At 39.3% G+C, this 21,738-nt stretch overlaps 1 long non-coding RNA gene across 4 annotated transcripts in view; it reads left to right on the forward strand.

Annotated features, from left to right (window-relative positions):
- Positions 1–21,738, forward strand: part of LOC120511971 — a 74,554-nt gene that overhangs the window by 28,398 nt on the left and 24,418 nt on the right. For all 4 annotated transcript variants that reach the window (XR_005629887.1, XR_005629889.1, XR_005629888.1 and 1 more), the window contains exon 5: positions 20,326–20,475. This is a non-coding gene — a long non-coding RNA (uncharacterized LOC120511971). The remainder of the gene's footprint in view (positions 1–20,325; positions 20,476–21,738) is intronic.

A 21,738-nucleotide genomic window follows, 5' to 3' on the forward strand; every position in this document is an offset into this window, starting at 1 on the left:
ATCCTTGCAGCCAGTGCATCTCTACTCTGCATTATCTGAATGCAGGGTCAAGTCCTATACTTGCTAAGGATTGAATAGGGAGCACAGACACAAAGATAAACATTATACACGGTCTGGCTGGGATGGAGTTAATTTTCTTCCAGATGCTGCTCTGTTTTGGATTTGTGACTAAAGCAGTGGTGATGGCACGGCTTGTGTGGCACTGGGGCTTTCTCTTTTCTCAACTCTGCCTCAGCAACAAGAAGGCTGGGGGATCGTGAGATATTGCGAGAGGATGTAACCAGGATAGTTTTCCCAAATTGACCAAAGGGATATCCCATGCCATAGAATGTGTGGGGAGGGTTTGAGGTTTTTTTGAATGCAGACATTGCTTGGAGACTAACCAGTTGTCAGTATGAGTGTGCTTGTGGGAGGTGAGTGGCTTCTTCGCATCCCTTGCTTTTGTTTTATTCTTGCTTATTGTTGTTTTCTTTCTTCTTCCTTGTTCCTTCCCATTTTAAACCATTTTTATCTCAACCTCTGATTTTTCTTCCTTTTGTTCTTCCTATCCTCTCCTTATCTGACAGTGGGAGAGTGATAAAGTGGCTGTGTGGGCCTGACATGCTGATCAGCATTAACCCACAACATATCCTAAAATAATAGTCATCTGTGGCACCTGCCAGGCAGAAATCACACAGGACCTGATTTTCACTCATATGCATGAAGTTACTAATGGCTTAAATGTTGTATAAGGCCCCAAAACAGAAAAGAGACATTGAGGCTTCTGAGGGGGAGAATGGCACAGATGAGTCCTATAATATTAAGATTTTTTAAAAATTTGATAACTGGAAAATCTTACATTGTGTATCTGTAGAACTGCTTTTATACAGGCACTGCCTGATCCAGTTTGTGTGTAGCCATCAATCTGTTCACCCCAGAAAAGAGTATAATTTGAAAGTTTGTCTGTTGAATTGTGCCTGGTATCTCCCTAATGACAACATTTTTCAACAAGTTGTGGCAAGAAGCCCCCCTGCCCTAGGAGGGCCGATCTGTTACCTATCAGCTGATACAGTAGCTCAGGGCATCTTCACCTCACATGTATTTACTAATTGCTGAAATAACTCAATCAGGGCAGCTTGTCTTGTAGCAAGTAATTTCGGCACCGTGGTGGTGACATTCCCAGCTGACAATAAACATCTTGTCTTAAAAGCAAGCTTGTAGGAAGATGAGCTTGAATTTCTGACTGACAGACACTTCACTTTACAAACTACAGAAACTACACCATACTTTCATTTGCATATTCCCTGGAAATGTGTGGGGATCTCTCCTCAAGGTTTGGGATGCCTGTCTTGAGTTATTCTCTCAAGGGTTCAGTGAAAGGTCTCTGTGTACCCCATGATCAGTTTGGTGGTAAGTTACGTTCACTCCTGTTCTATACTATTTCTTTCCTAACTGCTACATAGGTACCTTTATGTCATGCACTGTTTTATGTAATCTATTAGTAGTTCTTTTGTTTTATCCCGTGTAGTAAGTAACTCTCTTTAAAGCCTTTTGTCTGTTAATCTCCTGTCTATTTAATAAATAACCCATTTTATAATAGACCTGATCTGCCATTCTTAAGAACTTGTGAGCCAGAGCAATTTAGGTGCAGGTCACCTAAGTAAAGCTGCTGTGAAAAATCTGAGGCTAAGGCACGGCACGTTCAAAGCTCTCACTCAATCCACAGCACAAGTGTATGAAAAAGGACTTACATCTGAAAAGACACCAAGACATTTGAATTGTTAAAGGCTTTCAATATTTTTTGCCTCCTGGACAGAAGAATCATATATCAGTAACAATGGAAAAAACTAGCTTGGCTTTAAGAAAAAGATTTTTTTTTAAACTTAATAGAAAACTTGAATGCTGAACTTGAGCAAATGCTGTAATTTATCTGTTTATTGCAATACTGCCTTAGTATAGCACTGTATAATAAGCATTTCTCAGTAATTGCTAGCATTAGTGTCACACCGCCACTAATACATCACCTTGGGTGCACTATCCTAATATGTGAATACTTCCCACTTGGGAAAGCTGAGACATCATCTTAGTCTTTTTCTACTTGATTTAATGTGCTCTAGCCAACATCTTGTCAAACTGACATTTGAATGCAGATAACACTGGCATATATATATACATATATATATATATATGTATGTATGTAAAATAAATGTTTTGATACTGTTAAGAAGAGATAGAATATGAGTAGTTTACCAAAGACTGCAGATAGTGAGCATGGAAATATCTTTTTAGACCAACAAACACAGACCTGTTAATATGAGTGATTACCTTCATATGGTGAATTAGGGTTACCCGGACACTAATCAGACAGTGTTAAACACAGTCCTGGGATAGTTACATGACAGGTAAATGAATTATAGCATAAACAAGTGATACTGCATGAGTTTTTGATTGGATTCAAGATCAGAATATGCAAAATAATCAGAACCAAGCTGGGTATTGTTCAGCAGATCCTGCTCTGGTTTTTAATCACAGGTTCAGCATTGAACATCATTCCAAACTTGTGGTAAAGTTAGAATTTTCTGTCTTGATTTATGAAAATAAAAAATGATCCATGTCCTCTAGCCTGAAAGATGCATCTTCTTCTATCCCTTCCTGTGTCAGCTGAATTCAGCTGACAAACTTAGGTTCAATCTACTCCAGTACCTACCAGATACAGAGATGTTAACAAGGTATTTTCAGCTGGGTCTCATTTCCCTCTCACAGTGGCATGTCATCTATAAAATCACACCTTTCTATGTACTTGCTTACACTTTTTGTCCACAGCCACTCAGCTGACATAGGCTTTTATGAGTCAGTCTTGATAAAACAGCTTGAGCTAGAAATCAATGCTGATATGACAACTCATAACAGCAGCTTCAAATCCACTCTGTTGAGAGCAAATCCATTTTCTTTTAATGAAGGCACACCTGCTTACTAAAGTTATCAATGTGGCAAGACATAAACATGTGTTTGACTGCAAGTATGTGCTTAAATTTTGAAGCACTCTCAGGCTTAAAGCTTGTGTTCATTTGAGCTGAGGATTCTATTGCTTATTCTAATAACTGTGAAGAAAGCTGCTAAACTGATGATGCAATAGGAGCTGAGATGGCAATAACTATGTGTGTGTCGTCTTTAAAAACAGATACTTTCTCTCTTGCTGCACTTGTAAATGCCAAAACAGAAGAGACAGAAGAAAAGGCTTTCCAGGCTATTTATTTGTTTGTTTATTGTTAGGATTAATGAAACAGATGTGGACAATCACAATATTTTCCATGGGTTTTGGGTATTTCAGCAGGTGTTTATGGACAAGATTTAGCCAGATGACTGATTTTGTAAGAGTAGGAGAGAGTCTAGTGAAGGAATTTGAATCACTAGGAAAGGGGATCAATGTCCTGTCAGATTTCTTCAGGGCTTCCAAGCAATGTTGTATACTTTTGACTATAACATCAATATGAAGAAGATGTTTTCTTCTCCCTGCAGAAGTAGCACCACTGAAAGAACAAGATGAAATGCACTTGTTCTCATCATTGCTTCAGCTGTAATTGGAGAATAACTGGTTTCAGGCAGTGAAGACTGTGACTGAAAAGCATGTAGCATCATGCAGTTTGAGCTAAATTACATCCATGCTATGAATTAAGCATAGACTTCATTGTGCTTTTTGCCTAGGCATGTTCAGCAAAGGCACTTCTTTAGTAATGCAGTACAAAGATACTATATTAGACTGACCTCCACAATACTGGAAGGAAAAAATGTGAGCCTGCATCATGAATTAACTTAGGTGAGATGTTTCCTTTACATATTCAGGAAGGGCTGGACATGTTCATGATAAGTCCACATAGAGCTGTACAAAGCTTTAGTCTTTCAGACAGTGGTGTGAGTGTTTTTCAGTCTTTAGGGGTTTTTTTTCCATTTGCCCAACAGTATTTTCCTGGAAAGAGAATGCTTGCTGTGAGCCAGCCCTGCTAATATCTGCTGTCCATCTCCTTCCAGGATGAGTGAAGCCCATCTCTGTCTGCACATCCTTCTCCCCTTTTGCATTTGAAGTTGCCTGGCCACTGTCTTGTGATTTTTTTGTTTTAATCACTGCTTTTTTGTCCTTAGTTATTATTGCACCATGCATTGTGAAATGTTGATAGGATTGGAGGTCACTGTATGCATAATAATATACTTTTAATTTTGTATTATATTAATATAAATATTTTCTTGTAATATATTTTCTATTACATATTAGGGTGATTTGTTGTTACAGTGTACTGTACTCCTTGCATTTCAGAATGTCATGTGTTGAATCAAACATTACTCTAATGATGTGACAAATGCCTTTGTCATGGTTTCTTATGCATTTATACCCCTCACCAGGTGACATATTCTGTTGAACTAACTGAAAAATGGTACATTTTCTATCAGCACACTTATGCTTGAGCATGTATTGTACTTCTGCTTTGAGTATTACAGCAGCTCATGAAGAAAAGACTGGATTAACTTTATCATATTCACAATAAGGAAAGAAAATACATGCATGCTGAATACTTTAGTTATAGTGGTGCATAAGAAATTGGTTGTCATTTCATGAGTTATCCCAAAGTACAAGTACAGATAATAAATGAAAGCTTAAATTGTCTGAAGATAATAGCTTAGGTAGCCTGCATTTGTAAACAAAGAACACTTATACTAAACATCAGAATATTTTTTCCCATTTGGGAAATCTATTAATAGTGTTCTTATTTCCATTCTGCCTTAATTTTCTGCAACCCGTATTGGCTCTGGCATCATTCTATTTCAATTTCCTTCTACTATTGTGTGCATGGTCTTACTTATCCATGATTTTATATGCCCCCACCTTTTAGATGTTAGGTGTAAGCTGGGATATTTATCTCGGCTATCACAATTTGGAAGAGTCACTCAGAATGCTTTGGCAATGCTCTTCAAGAGAGAGACAGAGACCTTCAGTCTGATTCAATTGTTCCCTTCATTCTCCCCACCATCAACAGTTGTTACAGAAATTTACAAAAATATATGTATTACACACACAGACACACACTCTCGACTGCTGGACAAAGAACACTTTACCACTTTGTACCCTTCAGATAAATTGTAATAAACCCATTGCAACTCCTTTTAGAGTTACTACACTGAACTACACAATAGCATATGTCTAAAAAGATTGTCTTAGCAAGAGAGGTATCACAGAACTGTTGAAATTTAACTGGATTCAGCCTATAAAAGATATGCAGATGGCAATTTTAAGTCTTGTAAGCTATCGAGCTGAGTACTATAAAACAGGAGAAAAATAAATTATTTCGTTACTGAAATGCATAGACTCTATATAGACTCTAATTCAAAAGGAGAGGGCCTATGTAGGACTGACCTAACTTGCTATTAAGGGGAGACTAAAATTCACTGGCTTTTAACTAAATTATGCAAGTTTTATTATAAAAGAAAATAAAGACCCAGGTGATAACTGCTCAAACTTTTTACAAGGCAAGCTGATCCATGCAATCTTGTCCCATTCACACAGTACTAGATTGATATCAATTATACTATGTGATCTTTGCAGCCAAAATCTTACATGAAGCCTGTTAATGCCTACTCTGATCAAAAGAAAAGTTGCATAGGTCATTGAAGAAAATAAAGTACATAGATATAGTGTGACTAACCTATAATAATTTTGCCAGCGATGGGGAAAACGTGATTAACAATATTCAGTGCATGCTCTAAGATTACTACAGGCACTAAGGGCTGGACATTAGCTTGCCTATGGAGAGGGAAGCTGAAATAACCATTTCAAACACACCTAAGCTGTGGAAGTAGAGCTGGAGGTCCTGGCTCAAATACCTCTTAAGAATAAGGTATCCCAAACGAGCAATGTAGCCATAAATAAGCTAACAACATTTGGAAGATTCAGGAAGAGTAGACAGGAAAATAAAATGTATAGTGATGACATTTTCATGGCCTCACATTTTATGAACCTCCAACACTTTCTCCTTGATTTATAAGTTGGGGTTTTTTAATGCAGAAATATGGGATCTGGTAGAAAAAATAAAGATGGAATTAGAATGCAGCTCCTCTTATGTCACAGAGAAGGAAGTATTAATCAGAACTATGCAATAACTGCAAACAACTGAGAGTGTCCATAAATATGGCTGAGACATAGAGCTTTCTGTGCAACCTCAGAGGCGTATTGTAATGACAAAATGGAGAAATAATTGCGAAACTGGTGATGGCCATCATGGTTCATCGTGCTTTGCATAGCAATGAGTGTGCTGAGTGCCCTTCCCTATGCCAGCTACCTGGGCGAGCTATTGGAATTTTGCTAATGTTGCAGGTAAATTAATGTCAGGTGGCAAAAATAATTGGAGTAAATGCTTCTTTCTCTTCCATCACTGTAAAAAGTGTCATTTACACTCACAATGGTAGACAAGGACTTAATACATAAGGAACATTTTATCAATGAACACCTTGGTGATTATTCACTTATTGCACAAAACACGTGTGGATGAAGCCACCTTGCCTAGGTATTAATCAGAGAATTATAGGATATGGTGAGTTGAAGGGGATTCCACAATGGTGAAAGTGTTTTAAAAACTTCTACAAAGCATGTTTGTGTCCCTCAGAGTCCATGCCATTTTGGGAGGAGTGTGGCAGAGGGAATAAATAACCTGCAGCCCAAGATATGATTATTTCTGAATTTGAAATAAAAAGACATGGAACTTCCTATCATGAAAGGAACAAGAAAATGACATCTCTGGCCCCTTTTTTTTTAAAAAAAATACACTTTTTTTTCTTCAGGACCAATTTTAACATGCCTTCAATCAAACATTTTGAGATGCTGATGCTAAATATCTCTAAACAGACAGATGTCTGAAGTGAACTGTTAGTTTTTTGCTTTTCCAGAGTACAGCTCATTTTCAAATGAAGAAGCTGAGAGCATTCTCTGTTTTCCCATAGTACATGTTGATAACTGTGGGCAGCTGCCCAGTCCAAAGAGAGTTCCTGAAAGGACCATGCTTCAGGGCTGTTAATTTGTTGGCATGGCTTCTTGGGTATTGAAGGTGTATTTTAAGAGATTTGTTAGCAGTGATTTCACCAAGAGCTTGTGACAAGATAGAAAATGACACTGCAAAATATCCTAAATGATGGATTTCCTCTCTTTTTTTAAAATTAACTTCTGTTTCTATATAAATAGATCAGGGCTCTGCTATTGGTTTGCATTTACATAATTTCCATCCAGTATGTTTTTTACAGTATGTTTTTTAAGTTTTGGCTTTGTAGGGCTCAAAATGACAGAACACAAAAATCACATGTCTGTATGCAGAATATGTTAATATACTCCTTTTATCAACCTGTTTTTTTTCAGAACATACTTATGCCATTCAAGTGATTTAGTTCAAAGTTAAGGTCAGGTCTGTCTAGGAACTTGGTAAAATGAGTGAGCTTGACTCTACTCAGCTTAGACCAGATCTTTGTGATTTTCTTATCTTGATATAAATCCTTGCGATTTAATTCTGAGTGTTAAACACAGAAGCACTACATAGGAAGGGCAGCTGATAACTCAACAAGTGCATTATTACGCGTAAGAGCTCCTTCCAGCATAAAATTATATGATACGTGGTGCCACCAAAAAACATGGTAAATTAGTCTCAGTTGGCATTCTGTTAAGAACTGGAAAACTAAGAAATTAACCTAAATCAAGCAGTCCAAAGCACACAGGGGTGTGTGCTTATATGCATATGGGAGCATATAATGTGCTTGAGAGTAGGAAGGACACACTGTATGATTCATCTTGCTAACAAGCAGAAATCTTATTTGATATCTTAGATGGAACCCTAATACTTCATAACTTTGTATAAAGACTCTGGATGCAGTTTTGATAGACAGCAAAATATGTGTATGGTGAACCACCTGCTGTCTTCTTCTTGTTAAAAAGTTGTCTTGTTTATTAATTTATTCCTGACAAAGATAAAACTTCAAATAATAGTCTCCATTCTATTTTCAATGAAGTACTCTTCTAATGAATGAAACACATAATTACTAGTCTTTATTTCCTTTACTTAGTCTACCATTGACTTATATAATGTGTAGTGTGTACATGAAAAAAAGAGATAGTGGCAGTGCTGTGGTGAAGAGAGAAAATTGAGAGAAAGAAGCTTTGACAATTCCCATCATAACTCTAATAGTATGTCGTAGTGAAGGGGATATCTCTGTTAGCAGTGGACAATTAGACTAACCAGCATGAGATTTCTGCCTGCTAGGCAGTGTACTGTGGGATTTTAATATTGAAGTGTTTAGAATTAAACTCTCCTAATAAACCAAATATGTAAGTGCTAACGCTACATCAATGAAGTTGATTTACATATGAGTAGAAGGCTAGGATACATATCTGAAATAAACTGAGAAATCCAGGCTGCTGCATGTAGGTAGGGGAGACACACATTGGTGCAGTATGAAAAAGTCAGAGGGTTAACTTACACAGTTTATTTCTCTTCTTCTCCCCACATTTACTCTCAAAAAAGCTGCAAGTAAAGTCTTTGGGAAAGAGCACAAGTGCAATTCTGAAAAGCAAAGAAAGGGCTTTAGAGATCACAGATGAAGTTGTTATTGAGAGCAAAGAAATAGGCAGCTGAGGACATTACAACATTCATGTTGGCTGAATTATAAACTGTTGAAAGTCTTTCCACACCTTTAAAGAGATGCAGAAGTCAGTGTAACAGGAAATAAAGATACACATTTTTAAAACAATAATTAGACTGAGGTCTGGATTCCCTTAAGTGTTAGACTAACACCAATTCTCAGGACTGCCTGGTCCATGGCCATGTTTGTGATTGGAGAGTTCTTCTAGTCACAAGGCTTTGTTAGACCACAAAAAGGTAGCACTTATACTTAAAACTTTATTAATCTGCCTTAGCCCAATTAGCTATCAGGCTATATGCTATGAAAAAGACACTTATATAGTATTGGTACTGTAGGAAAATAATACTCCTAACTGAAATAAGGATGTGGAAAATGTAAATGTGCATAACCTAAGGACAACTTAAATTTATCAGAATTTATTGATGGGAGTACTAATAAGATGTGCTTCTTTAACAATATAGACCATCCCATCCTTTACCCAGGAAGCTGAGCTGTGTCAAAGACCACTGAGCTGTGTGTAAAACAGCTCCCGAATCACTAGTAGTTGCAGTCCAATTATTTTGAAGTAAAATTACAACCTTTTATTTCAAGACAAATTGAACTGAACTATGGTGTTTCAGAAGCAACCTAAGCCTCTGTGTGGCAAAGGTCCAGTACACTCAATGCTTTCTCTAAAATGCTTTGAACAGCTCTTGGGTCACCCAGAAACAATCTCTTTTTCACTGTGTTTCAGTTTCTCTGTGTTTCTACTGTCCAAGTAGAAACCCCAGTGCCAGTACCCTGTAATAATCAGCGTAGGTGATATTGCCAGTTTTTGCAAGGTGATACTGCAGTCCCCAGGGGGATTGAAAAAGGGGATGATTCAAATTCAAATAAACCCTTGGCTCTGACAATCTGGACAGTGTTTGCCCAACATTTGAGCAGGGCCACATGTGACACTTTGTTAAATTTGCTTGATCTGTAGCTGCTAAAATCATACAAATACATCCATTTTGAAATGGGCTTTATCTCTTCCTTCCCACCACTGTAAAGATATGACTGAGTATGCTGGAGAAGCTGGTGTAAGTCAAAGAGCTTTTTCACCAAACAGGGCTATTGTCATCTCTGATGGAAGTAGGTGTTGCTGTGTGAAAGACTTGGCTGCATTTGGGGTTGATTCAAGTTTTTTTAATGTGCCCTTGCCTTCTTACAATATTGCTATTTATTTGTAGGCATAGCTGTAAGAAAGGTCCTTCAACCTTTACTGTCATGATGTAAGTCTAAATTCTGGGTGAACAAAGCTGTTGGGAAGGGATCAATCTGCCAACAGCCAAAGGTCAATGCCTGGGTATAAACTGAAGAAATAAAATCAATCCACCATAACCCAAATCCTTCAAAGATACAGGTAAAATGCCAAGATGGGTCACCCACACTGCCAAAGCACAGGGTGCAGTGACTGTCAGCCAAGCTAAACAGCACTTTGAGGGGATCCAGTCTTGCAGACCAACAAGCCTCTACCATGCAAGTGCCACATATGTCCTACAAAGATGCTTAGGTAGTGTCACTAAACTCCCAAAAGATCATGAGTCATGTGAAATGGACAAGGTGGGAAACTAACCCATAATTGTCCCTATGTTACCTAGATAATGCATACATAGATGCCCATCACATTTAGCTGAGTGCACACTTCAGAGCTCAGCATCAATGCCAGCTCCTGGTTCTAAAAAAGCCTGTCATGAATCCTAGTGCATAATGGCCTTGAAAGAGAACCTTACCAAGCTTACTTTTCCATGATACCTCCCTGCCTAGCCTTGCTCTACCCTGTCCTTAAGTTTTCCCTCTGCTCTCGGGTTAATCTGCTGTGATCTTCTGCACATTTGTAATATAGAGGAACTGTGCTCCAGATGTCTGCTGCCTGCACTGTCAGTGGCCCAGTGAGGTTTTTGTTATCTAACTGGGAAAGCCAGAGCAAGCAAGGAGCATGACGGAGGATGGTGAGTGGCTCTGTGCAGGAAAGGAGTGTCCTGGTCCTAGCCACAGCCCACAACAGGAGAGGAGTGTCCTGGACACAGCCGCTTCCCAGACATCACTGTGTTCTCCACCAGGCTCTGCCACAGCATCTCTGGGATTAATTTCTCCCCACTCTGATGAGACAGAGGAAGGCCATTGATACCATGAAGATTGACCTGCGTGTCAAGACACCAAAGTAATTAAAAATATGTTTTTAAAAGACAGACAAAGTGCTGGATGTTGTTGATAGATAAAGTTGAGCAGGATCTTTCAGGGATTGGTGTGCAAACCTGGTGTGCAATCCTGGTGTGAAAGATTAGTGTCTTAGCAGAGGAGTTCAGTAGATGGCCTTCACTTTTTTAGGTCGCTTTGGTATTTTTTAAACTTCATGAAAGGAAAATCAGGGCAACACAAAGCTATTTTTTCCTACTTAGCAGCTGGAAGTAAGGTGAATTTATCAGCCTCAGTGGCATCCCTTCTGAACAACAGCATCCCACAAAGAGAAAAGGCAAACAAGTAAGCCAGCACAGCATGGCATGGTTGAAATTATCTGTCTTGTTTTGTGCACCTGGAAGAACAAACTTTTTGGTACAAGGCAGGTGTAATTCAGTCTTTGTGATGACTCACACTTGGCAATTAGCTGAGAAAAAACTGCAAAATATGATGCATTATTTATTAATAATGGGGGATTTTGTGTGTGTGTGTGTGTGTGTGCACATGTGTGCATATGAACAGCTGCAGCTCAGTGGGACTGAGAAACTAGGGTGGACTGCGTTTAGAGCAAAAGTGAGGACTTCACTGGCTGCCTCTGGTTGCATCTTCAAAGCCACCACTGCCTCTTTTCTTCTCTTTCTCCCCCTTTCCACTCTTCCATATATTCACCATAAAGTGTCTTTATCCATATTCAAGTGCTCAGATATAATTTAATCCACATAGTCCCATTTTGCCCATCTACAAACAAATTTGTTCCATTGCAGTGGAAAGTTACAATGTTTATTACATGTCTGTCTAAGATGAACCCCAAAGGATGTGTTTTATCCTCATTCATATAATTGTCATAAGGTAGAAAATGAAATTTCCAGAATCAAAAAACTGTAGAAGAATTTCAGAGAACTGCATGTCAGATTTTACTTTGATGTACGCCATGTTTTAAAAAAATCTGGAAGGGGGAGGTAGTGAGGAGAGGAAAAAGATTCACTGAGTATCTTATAGGAGATTTCATCTCTATTGCTTAATTCTTTGGATTGTAGAAGGAAGAAAAGAATCTCTTCCTGCTTTCTGAAGTGAAAGTATTCTGAAGAGACATTGTGAGAACTTCATTTAGTACCATGGATGGTTTCTCATTCCTACTTGCATCTTAATAAAAGTAAACATCACCTCAATGTTTGCTGTGAGGGTATAATGATTTTTTAAATTTCAGTGGGATTGGCAGAGAAATACTTTTTTTCCTAAGATGATTTAGAAAAGAGCTTTATTTCAGACTAGTGAACTTTATCACCTGGTTCAGAAATAAGGGAGGAGCTGGGGTTAATGGTGTGTGTTTTTCCAGGTGAGGAGTGCTAGTTTCTGAAATGTATACTGCTGTTTATTTCCTGGGAGAACAGAGTTTTGGTCCTAACTGTCAAGGGAAGTTGAGTGTATTGTCTTTCTCTCTGTGTCCCTCTATTCTCTGTTGAGTGAGACATTTAAGCACGCACTACTAGTTCAAGAAGCATAGCCCTGTTCTCTCATTGTGGCAATTGAATCGTCTCTACCTGCTTTCCCTATTTGGTTGCATCTTTAAAGTAACAGCTCTTTCTCTTTCACAGTTTTCCTAAACTAACTCAGTCTTTCCTCACTCCTCTCTGCCACTGCCTATTTGCACTTAGAGCTACTGTTAGTGTCATCTGTGCCTGCCATCTGCTTCTGGAATATTATGAAGCTGTAATCACAGGACATTTTGAAATTTATTCATACAAATCAAAGACATTCAGTTGCTGTCAGGGGTGGATTTAGAGCTAGGAAAGACATAGGTCTCCTGGCAGAGGCGTTCAGAAACAACAGCTGGCAGAAAGAGGCTGGAGGAGGTTTCCCTGCCCAGTTTTCCATCCCACCTGGCTCCTGACCTCCAGCATTTTTTGCATTCTCAGGGCTGGCTTCAGCTGATATCAGCTAACCCTGCCAGATTTGCAGTTTAAGGGTAAACATGAATCTGGGTGAGAATGAGAGTAAAGGAATTTTTCACTTTTGACCCAATTTATGCCTAGCCTGTAAAAGTATAACCACAGCGGTAATCTTGATCTGTCTTGATCATTTTACAAAGAGGCTGCACCTCAGCATACATTTTTTCTTCATTATTTGAGGTAGAGGCTACTTTATTAAGTCCCAGCAGTATCTACAACTGTGGCTTAATCCCAATCAAAAGCCTCTAGCTGCTACTCTAGTAAATGGTAGTCGTAATATCAGATGGGGAGCTATCTGTATCTTCCCACTTGGAAAGCAGATGCTAAGGGTTGCTCCTGCACTGCTCAGTTTGTACTCTCTACTTTCAGAAAAATGGAATAGTTGCAATAAACTATGTTTTCATTGTAAGATGCTGTAGACTGCTTCTACTGCTCTAAGAGAGGTTCTACAAAATGAAATAGCTGGTGCCAAGGACCCACATAGACAGTATGTACAACTCAGGGTGGTGGAGTTTTTGCTTTGGACTTTCTGTACTCTGATCTCCTGGACTGGTCTGGGGCAGAAGTGCCTTAGTTGCTGTTTTGGTGTGCAACTTCTAACTTGGCTTCATTCAAGAAAAGACTGATCCATGCTGTAGGCATGCCAGGGTGGAGGTGATGGAGAGCTGCACATTTCTTATAAAACTAGAGGGCTGATTTTTGCAGTATGCTCCACTGACTTTGAAACTATTTGAAATCAGTTTTAAAATGTTTACTCTTTCACAGTTTATTTTCATACATTTGGCAGATTGGTGTGCCTTTCAAAATGTCTCTTCTAGGTCTCCTGCTTTCCAGAAGCACCTTCAATATGTCAGTGTTTCTACAGATGTTCCTACATGGAAACATCATTATATAGGAAAAGCAACAAAAATTAAAAAATGAACTGTTATATATTTCTGCAAAAACAAACCAGTTGCTCAGTGGATTCCCTTTTCCCCCACGACCTATAAAGAGTTGGAGATCCAACATGAATTTAATGTGCCTATGGCCTCTGTGCACACTGCCTCTGCTGCTGTAATCCCAGATAAGTAGTAGTAGTCTCAGCTACTAGCTGGATGCAAGCCAGCTCAGGGTCCTGGAGGCTGTGGACACAAGCCTAAGTTCTGTGGTCAAGCACTTGGCAGGTATTAGACCACAGAAATCAAATGAGTAGAAAAGCTTCATTTGGCTGTTGTGGCTGCTGAGTTGCTGTGTGGGAATAAAGAAGTGTGACCTACTGATTTACAGTGGCAGTACAGCAGCTGAAGGATTGCAAAAGCAGGATGGTTTATCCCAGATGTTTTTGGGTTTTGTTGGGTTTTTTAAATTTTATTTTATTTAGGGGGACCTCTTCAAAACACACACAAAGGAGCTAAATTTCACACAGTGAAAACAGGAGCAGTGTTTTCAAGGGATCAGAATTAGGATGAGTTTCTTCCCTATAATTGTCTACCTATCTCCTGGTGCTGCAGCACTTGATAGCATTCCCTCACAGGTGGAAAACCAGTGAAGCTATACATAATTAGAATTTAAAATGCCTGACAAGGACATCTTGAGTGGAAAGGTTAGTCCCCCGGTGCACTGGCTTCATGAGGGATGTGGCTGGTACCATGTCAACGAAGGCTGACAATAGTGCAGATGAAAGGGCAGACATGGAAAGGATCAATGAAGGCAATGGTAATATGAGGGAAATACAAAAGACAGGGGACAGACCATAGTATATTACCACCCTTGATGAAATGCCTGAGCCCCTTGCCCCATGGTGGCAATTTGTCATGTTTGCTGTCAGGTAATGTGGTTTGGCAGCAGAGCTCTAAAAAGGGAGGAGGAGATGGTGGCTGTGCACAAGCAGGCGGGAAGGCACTGAGTCCTTGAGTCATGCTGCCACGGGGAGCTGTTGTGGGCACACAGTGGTGAAGCAGGCAGTGGTACCTACCAAACCCCCTTTTCAGTGCTAGTGGGCGATTTCAGCTCCAGGCAAATACAAATTTCTTTTTAATTGTTCAACAAATCACAAAAGGACTGTATCATTGAAATGAACAGCAGATTGTTTTAGATGCAGGTGAAAGAGTTACAAGTGTTTTTGCTACATCCAAAATTCACCAGAGCAACTGAAACTTACTGGGACAATTTGAAGCAACCTTCACCTCCTTGCTCCTTCACACAGATCCTGTATGAACATGCTGATGTGCATGTTTTGGGATGGGATGACAAGCCCATTTACCTATTAAGCTCTTAAGCACAAAAATTTTAACAATGCAGACAAGAGCTCTTACCATGCTCGTCGTGGAGTTTGCAAGTCGTTCTTCTGGGCCATAACCAGCAGGTGTGACAACAGAGGCTGGAGCAAAGGCCCTCCAGCTGCGACCCTGTGCCTGCACTACCACTGCTTGGATAGGGATGGGCACTCCACCTGTTAATGCATTGTGGTGGTCAGCAAGGGTAGGGGCCACAGCCTAGGGATGGGAAAGGGTAGGTTTGATTATGGTACAGGACACTGGAGAGGACTGGGGTTCCTGGGAAGCAGAAATTCAAGGTGGGATAAAACCATTTTCTTCTTGCCCAAGTTAGCCATACATAAACTTGTCTAGATTTGAAATGGGTGGAGTGTTTTTCAGAAAATATTTAGCAAGACAATTGTAAAACAGCTTGACTCTTGGCTAGTTAGATCTTCACAGCTTTAAACTGGACTTGTTTTATATGCATGGCTACAAAGTCTTTCAGGTATAAACCAACAGTATATTAGTATGTTAGGCCACTATACTGTAAAGTCTGAATCTTAGCTTGTTTCACACAGTTTTGTCGCTCACTAATCTTTTATCTGTCTTTGAAATAAAAAAGTTTGCTGAAGTAATTATTGATTTGTAATAGGAAATACTGTAAACATTTTTTTTTAAATGTATGGCCTGCAGTGAAAAAGGTAGAAATCCATGGATCATGCATACTTTACAAAAAAATCTGGTTTTGATAGTAAACCAAATCTGCACATTTCAAAAATGTTATTTCTTCAAATCCAGCCTAGGATTCCTAGTGGAACTGAAAGCAGGATTGAGTTCTGACTGTTCAGGTTCAGCGCTCCCAGGACTGTCCTTAAGAAGCACATGTTTGCAGGTACTCAACACCTTGTTCGCTAAGTTCCTAGATCTGATCCTAAGTAAGCACCAACAAAATTTAGATACCGCAGTCTCATAAGTGCTGGTGTGAAGGCTGAGATTATGAAGTCATAAAATAGCAACTGGTGAAATTAATTTGGAAGCAAATAAAGCAGAGAAAATTGTATTTGAATTTTCTTTGTTTTAAAGTCACAGTATGGCAAATAACATGATTACACAAATAATGTAATTTTTTAAGGTGCTTCTTACTAGAAGATTCCAATCAAGGTGTACTCTTTGTTTTCTACATCCAAATGATAAATATTTTGCCTTTTACAGAATAATTATTTTATAACCTAAGGGCTGCTACCTGCAGATAAACTTGTGCTTCAGCACATTCTTCTGACATGAAAAGCATTAATAAATCACAATCTAAACTGCAATTTCACATCCTCTCAGAAACCACTCTAACAGAGGCATGGCAAGTCGTTTAGGTAGTTGGCAGAACAAAGCCTGTCAGTACACTTGCACTGCAGGCGTGCAACCTGTTTTCCCTTTCTCCGTCTGCTGCATCACTTTGGGGTTGGGTAGGCATTATGCAAAACAATGGCTTCTACCATGTCAGAAATATGTAGAATTCCCCTTTAGCTTGCAGCCATTTCTATCCCTTTATATTGTATCAAGATTTTGTCATCACACATGTGAGTGCTTTATTGAATCTGAGGGAAAAGAAACTGAAATGTAATGGGAGGTATGGTATTGCCAGGAGCATGGTAGACCATGAGAAGATCATAGGCAGATGGTCTGTTAAGAGCTTGTCCTTTGCAAGTGTGGGGAATATTACACACAGAATAAAAATCATGGCCTTGGGCCACCCCCACAGCTAGGAAACCTGCATAGGAGAATTGTGCTGCATTTTCCACGGTCAGACAGGGACTGTTTCCTGGACAGAGGCTGGGAACAGTCATCCTGGAAGAGAAACCTGCAGGACTGAACTAAACTTCCCCTCTGTAGGTAGAGCCAAGCAGTGGAGCAGGGTGTAGAATCATTACCAGAGCCAGTCTTGGTTCAGTGGAGGCTGCAGGGAACAGCAGAACTTCAGGTTAGACAAGCATTCCTGAAGGGTACTGCCAAGATAAAGCATTCCAAGGTTACTGTCTCCTTATGCTCTGGGCATAAAGCATAAACAAAATATTTCAGTGCAAGAGATGAATGATACCTATGTGCCTTTATTATGGGAAATAATCTTTTGAGATCCCTGTGGATTTTGGGTGGCAATACCACCCTTTTCTCCCCAGTGCCAGGCCCCAGATCCCACCGTACCCAGGTGATGCATTCAATGCAGCTGCTTGATGATAGAGAAAACATCAACAGTCTAAGTGAAAACACTCCAATAATGGGAATGTGAGATGAGAAAGTGGTGGTAACATCAAGGAATGTTTAAGGCTTTTTCTCAGCCAGAGAGTTTCCCTTTTCAAAAGCAAAATCAGGACATGTAACAAACAAGGACGAATTGAAACAGAAAGTATTCCCATGTGTTTTGTTTTTGTTTTCTCTTAGGCTCAGATTTGTACTGCAATGTAGCCCAAACTCCTATTACAGACATCTGTTTTAAGTCTGTAGGGTTATTTGTTTATGGGTTTGGCTTTTTTAATTTTCATTCTTCTGCCTTTTACTTTTGGTTCTTTCTTCTCTCTGGCTTTACTCTAGTAATATTTTCTCAGCTTTTGTCTTCTTTGTTTCTCTTTTATCTTCTCTCCTGTCTCTCCAGTCATCTTTACCTGCACTGTCTGCTCAATGCACTATCTTGCAGAGTTAGTAGGTCCTGCAGATGACCAGTGCTCAAACCTTAAAAAGACCTCTTCTTTCCTTTATTTTTTTCCCCACAATCTTTTACTGACTGCAAAAGCAACTGCAAAGGGAGAGAGGCTCTCCTTTCTTCCAAGTACAGAGTGCCACCTTTCTTGGAAGTGGTTTTTCCTGATTTCTGCGCCTAATGGAATAATTTCTCTTCCTAGTTACTTTGATGAGTCTCTTTCTGTCTCCCAGTGAGTGGGGCATCTCTGTGAGGGTTATTGGCATCCAGACACTTTACTATATCCTCTCTCAAGTGATGGGTTTGATTTTCATGTTCATTAAGGTTGCTCAACACATGATGAAGTGCTGCTTTTAGCACTCTCTAGTCTCCCAGGCTGGTGTGAAAAGGGTTTTGGCACAAGTAAGAATAAAAGCCAGTACTGTCATTAGGTGCTGTTCAAAATGACTCATTACTTACTTTTCTTTGTGAAACTGATGCTATCAGTGATGTGAGAGAAGAAGGATGTTCTTGCTACTAGAAACACTGCACAGTGACTTGAAGGATTTTCAGATTTTCATTCACATTTTTGCCCATTAGGTAGTGCATGATGCTCATTAGGAAATACAGCTTGAGACCAGTTTTGGTCTCCAAAGAATAAAAAAACCCCTTTTTTTTTAAAGGTGCTGTAGGATTCATGTACTTTAGAATTGATTTTTATTTGTACAGCACAGATGGCCCAATCACCTCTGTCTTCATGTAGAATAAACACTAATGAATCAACTTCAAGAATTACTTTTTTGCAGATGAACTCCTTTTCTTCTCCTTGTATAAGTTAATTTGTAGGATGTTCATGAGAAGAACTTTTGCATGGCCTGAGTTTTGTTTAGTTCAGAGGTACATGAAGTCCAGTTACCACTTCAGAGAATTTATGTTCCTTCCATAATTCCTTTTTCAGTCAAAATTTACCCTTTGAATAACTTGCACATAAGTCTTTTACACACCATTGGCACTTCGTTATCTCATACTTTCATAATAACTGTTGTATTGCTTCAATCATTTTCTTTGTCAGTGGGATGACATGTACCTCCATTAGATGACCTTTTAAGTCCCTTTTTTTGTGAAGGAAGCAAAACCAGCTATCATGTCTGAATAGGTTTTCTCTGTATTTTAAAGTCTCCCTGCAAAAGTATCTGGTTCATCACCCTAAAGGACACAAGGAGCGTGAGTTTGCAGAGAGGTGTGACCCTGTCTTCTCAAGATCACAGTTTTCAGTGGGTGTATCTACACTAAGGCACTATTTTGCACAATGACAAAGATTGCCAGCCTTTGTCTGGTAAGCAGTCAGGTATCAAATCCATTCCACTTGCAGCCTGTTCTGTCTTCATAAAGACTCTTCTGGAGTTTGCAAAGAACTGTGGCAGATAGAGAAATTTTTTAGTAGTTATACATTCAGTAAATCTCATAATAATGGGGTATTATATTTAATTTTTATTGTACTTATTTCTAATAAGATGCAGAGTATTAACTTCAGATGTCAGAATTCAGCTAGTTTGTACCTTTCTAGTGTTTCTTCAGACCATCAGCACACTTTAAAAGACAGTATCATTCACATGCTGTTCACCTTTCCCTTTTCACCTCAGAAACAGAGGATTAGAGACACTATTAGTAAGGACTAGACACACTGAAGCAATTCTGCAGAAGTGGGTAAATCTGATAGTAGAAGCAAATTTCCATTATGTACACATACATTATATACATACATACGTATGTGAATTTGCTGCAAGAGATCCCCGATTCATTTAAAATTATGGTACGACGTAGTTCTTTCACCCTTTGTCCTGTTACTGAAAAATTAATACACATTTTGCATTAGGTGATGAAAGCAATATTTTATTTCCATCTACCTCTGCCTTTTAATTTATTTATTTTCTAATTATTTCACCACTGTCGTTTTATTGGCTTCTATTTGCAAATTCAGTCTTTTAATTTGCCCTGTGTAATGAAATTCTTCTCAAATTACCTGCTGTTTTCCATCAGCCAGTACAGCTACCTTGTTATTCTGCTCCTTTTTTTCTCCCATGACCATCCGTCTTTTTTTTGAACCTGCCATTCTGTATACAAAAGTAAAGACCCCTCCTTTACTGCTCCAATACTCTCAGAGAGGGAAGAGTTTTGTCTGCTGTTTCACCTTTGGCTAAAATGCAAGTGAAAGCTTGTGAATTTATTCAAATTATAAAAAAATTATTAGAACTAGAGAAGAGGCCTGAGGTCAACTAGTAGTGCTGATACGATTGTCTTCTCCATCCTTCATGAGTCTTACCCCTGCTGATCCTCCTTCTTCCTTCCACATGTGCATGTAAATGATGAATATTATGCTATGCAGGTAGGGCCAAGTGGTAGCATTCTAGGCTGATGGTGTTAGGGATAAAATTTCCATTGAATTCTATGGCCTTCAGTGGTTGCCTGAGGTGGTTGCCTGAGGACACTAGCTACTTATTAACATAAATAATCAGCATTATCTCTATTTGTGAAAAAGAATCTCTGTGGACTTTTTTGAGGAAAAACAGAACCAGGAAAATGAGAAATAAGTGAATTGCCTTTCTATTTCCTTGTACAGCACATCTGCCCAGCTGTGCTCTGCTTTGCTGCTGCTGCTCCTCCTCCTCCTGCTTGCAAGCACACGTGAGCCTGGATGTCTCTTTGGAAGATGCAGCTGAAAATTGTTGGCTGTCCTAATTGATGGGGTCTCCTCCAGCACTCAGCTCAGGTAACATAGACACATGCCAGACCCAGTAGCTACTCCTGGCTTTTCTGCCAGCTGTGCAACTTCTAATTGTCAAACAGCTACAGAGGTCACAGGAAGTACTTTCTTTCCAGTATCTGGTCCACACTGCATAGGTTTTGAGGCATAATTTCTGAATTCAACAGCAACAGTCAACACACAGATTTAAAAATTGCTGGAGAGGTGGTTATGATCCTCTTTTCTAGCCTTCTGGTTAGTCAGAGCTTAGACTTACACCTCATTGTGCCTGTGAAGTATACAGCTCAATTTAAGAGCAGCATTTTCCTCACCAAGGCAGAAGAAAGGTGTTTGAAGAAGAAAGAAGACATCTTCCTGCACTTCTTTTTTACAAGTTCTCATTTGTGCACTTGGGATCTGCCACCACAAATCAATTGCCATTTATAGATTGCATGGGAGAGATTGCAAAGATCAGGCACAAAGTAAAACTTGAAAATAGATTCCTTTTGCTGTGTACCATGCTCGGGGTATGAGGTGTTATCACTACAAATGGTACACCCAAAAACACGTGCTTCTGGCAACTGTGAATACTTACATGACCCTTGTCATTTTTATGTCTTCTGAGTAGAAATTCATACATGTGCTCTTGCCAACCTTATACACTAGCTGTAGGGAAAGCTTTTGCTTTTTTATGGTGTCTCACATCCTGGTAGGAAACATACTTTATCCATAGTTTTGTAGAAGTGGAATCCATATGTAAAATGTTGAAGTGGGGTCCTGTGCTTCTCTCTTCCCACGGCTCCTCAGAAGTAGTCCAAGTTGTAAAGGATGTAGTGCTTTCTGTCAAGGAAGATAATGCTATTTCTTTTTTTCACTGGTGTTTGGCAGTTCACAAAAGCTGGGTCTTTTCCCTGCCAGTACCAGTTTGGCTGTGTACACTGCACTTCTCTACTTACCAGGCAACTTCCTTTTTCACTAAGAAGTGGTGTAAGTGTCATAAAGCTGATTACACTTGAAACAAAACTTTTGCATTGATGCCATAATGACTGACATAAAGACCATTTTCTATAATTTAATAAATTACTGCAGCAATTGACAACTTTTAGTACAGGTGGCCATTAGCTGCCAGGAAACACCTGACCTAAAGCTCATTGTTTATTAGCTATGAATGTCCAACCAGACAGCCATTACACCAAGTATGAAATAATGTAATTTCCTCTTCTGTATGTCTAAAAGTTAGAAGATGAGCTGCCCATTGCCATGGATACAGCAGCCAGCTTGCAGCTGGCA

This window comes from Passer montanus, unplaced genomic scaffold (assembly GCF_014805655.1).
Source record: "Passer montanus isolate IOZ18808 unplaced genomic scaffold, ASM1480565v1 scaffold7, whole genome shotgun sequence".
Classification (NCBI taxonomy): Eukaryota; Metazoa; Chordata; class Aves; order Passeriformes; family Passeridae; genus Passer; species Passer montanus.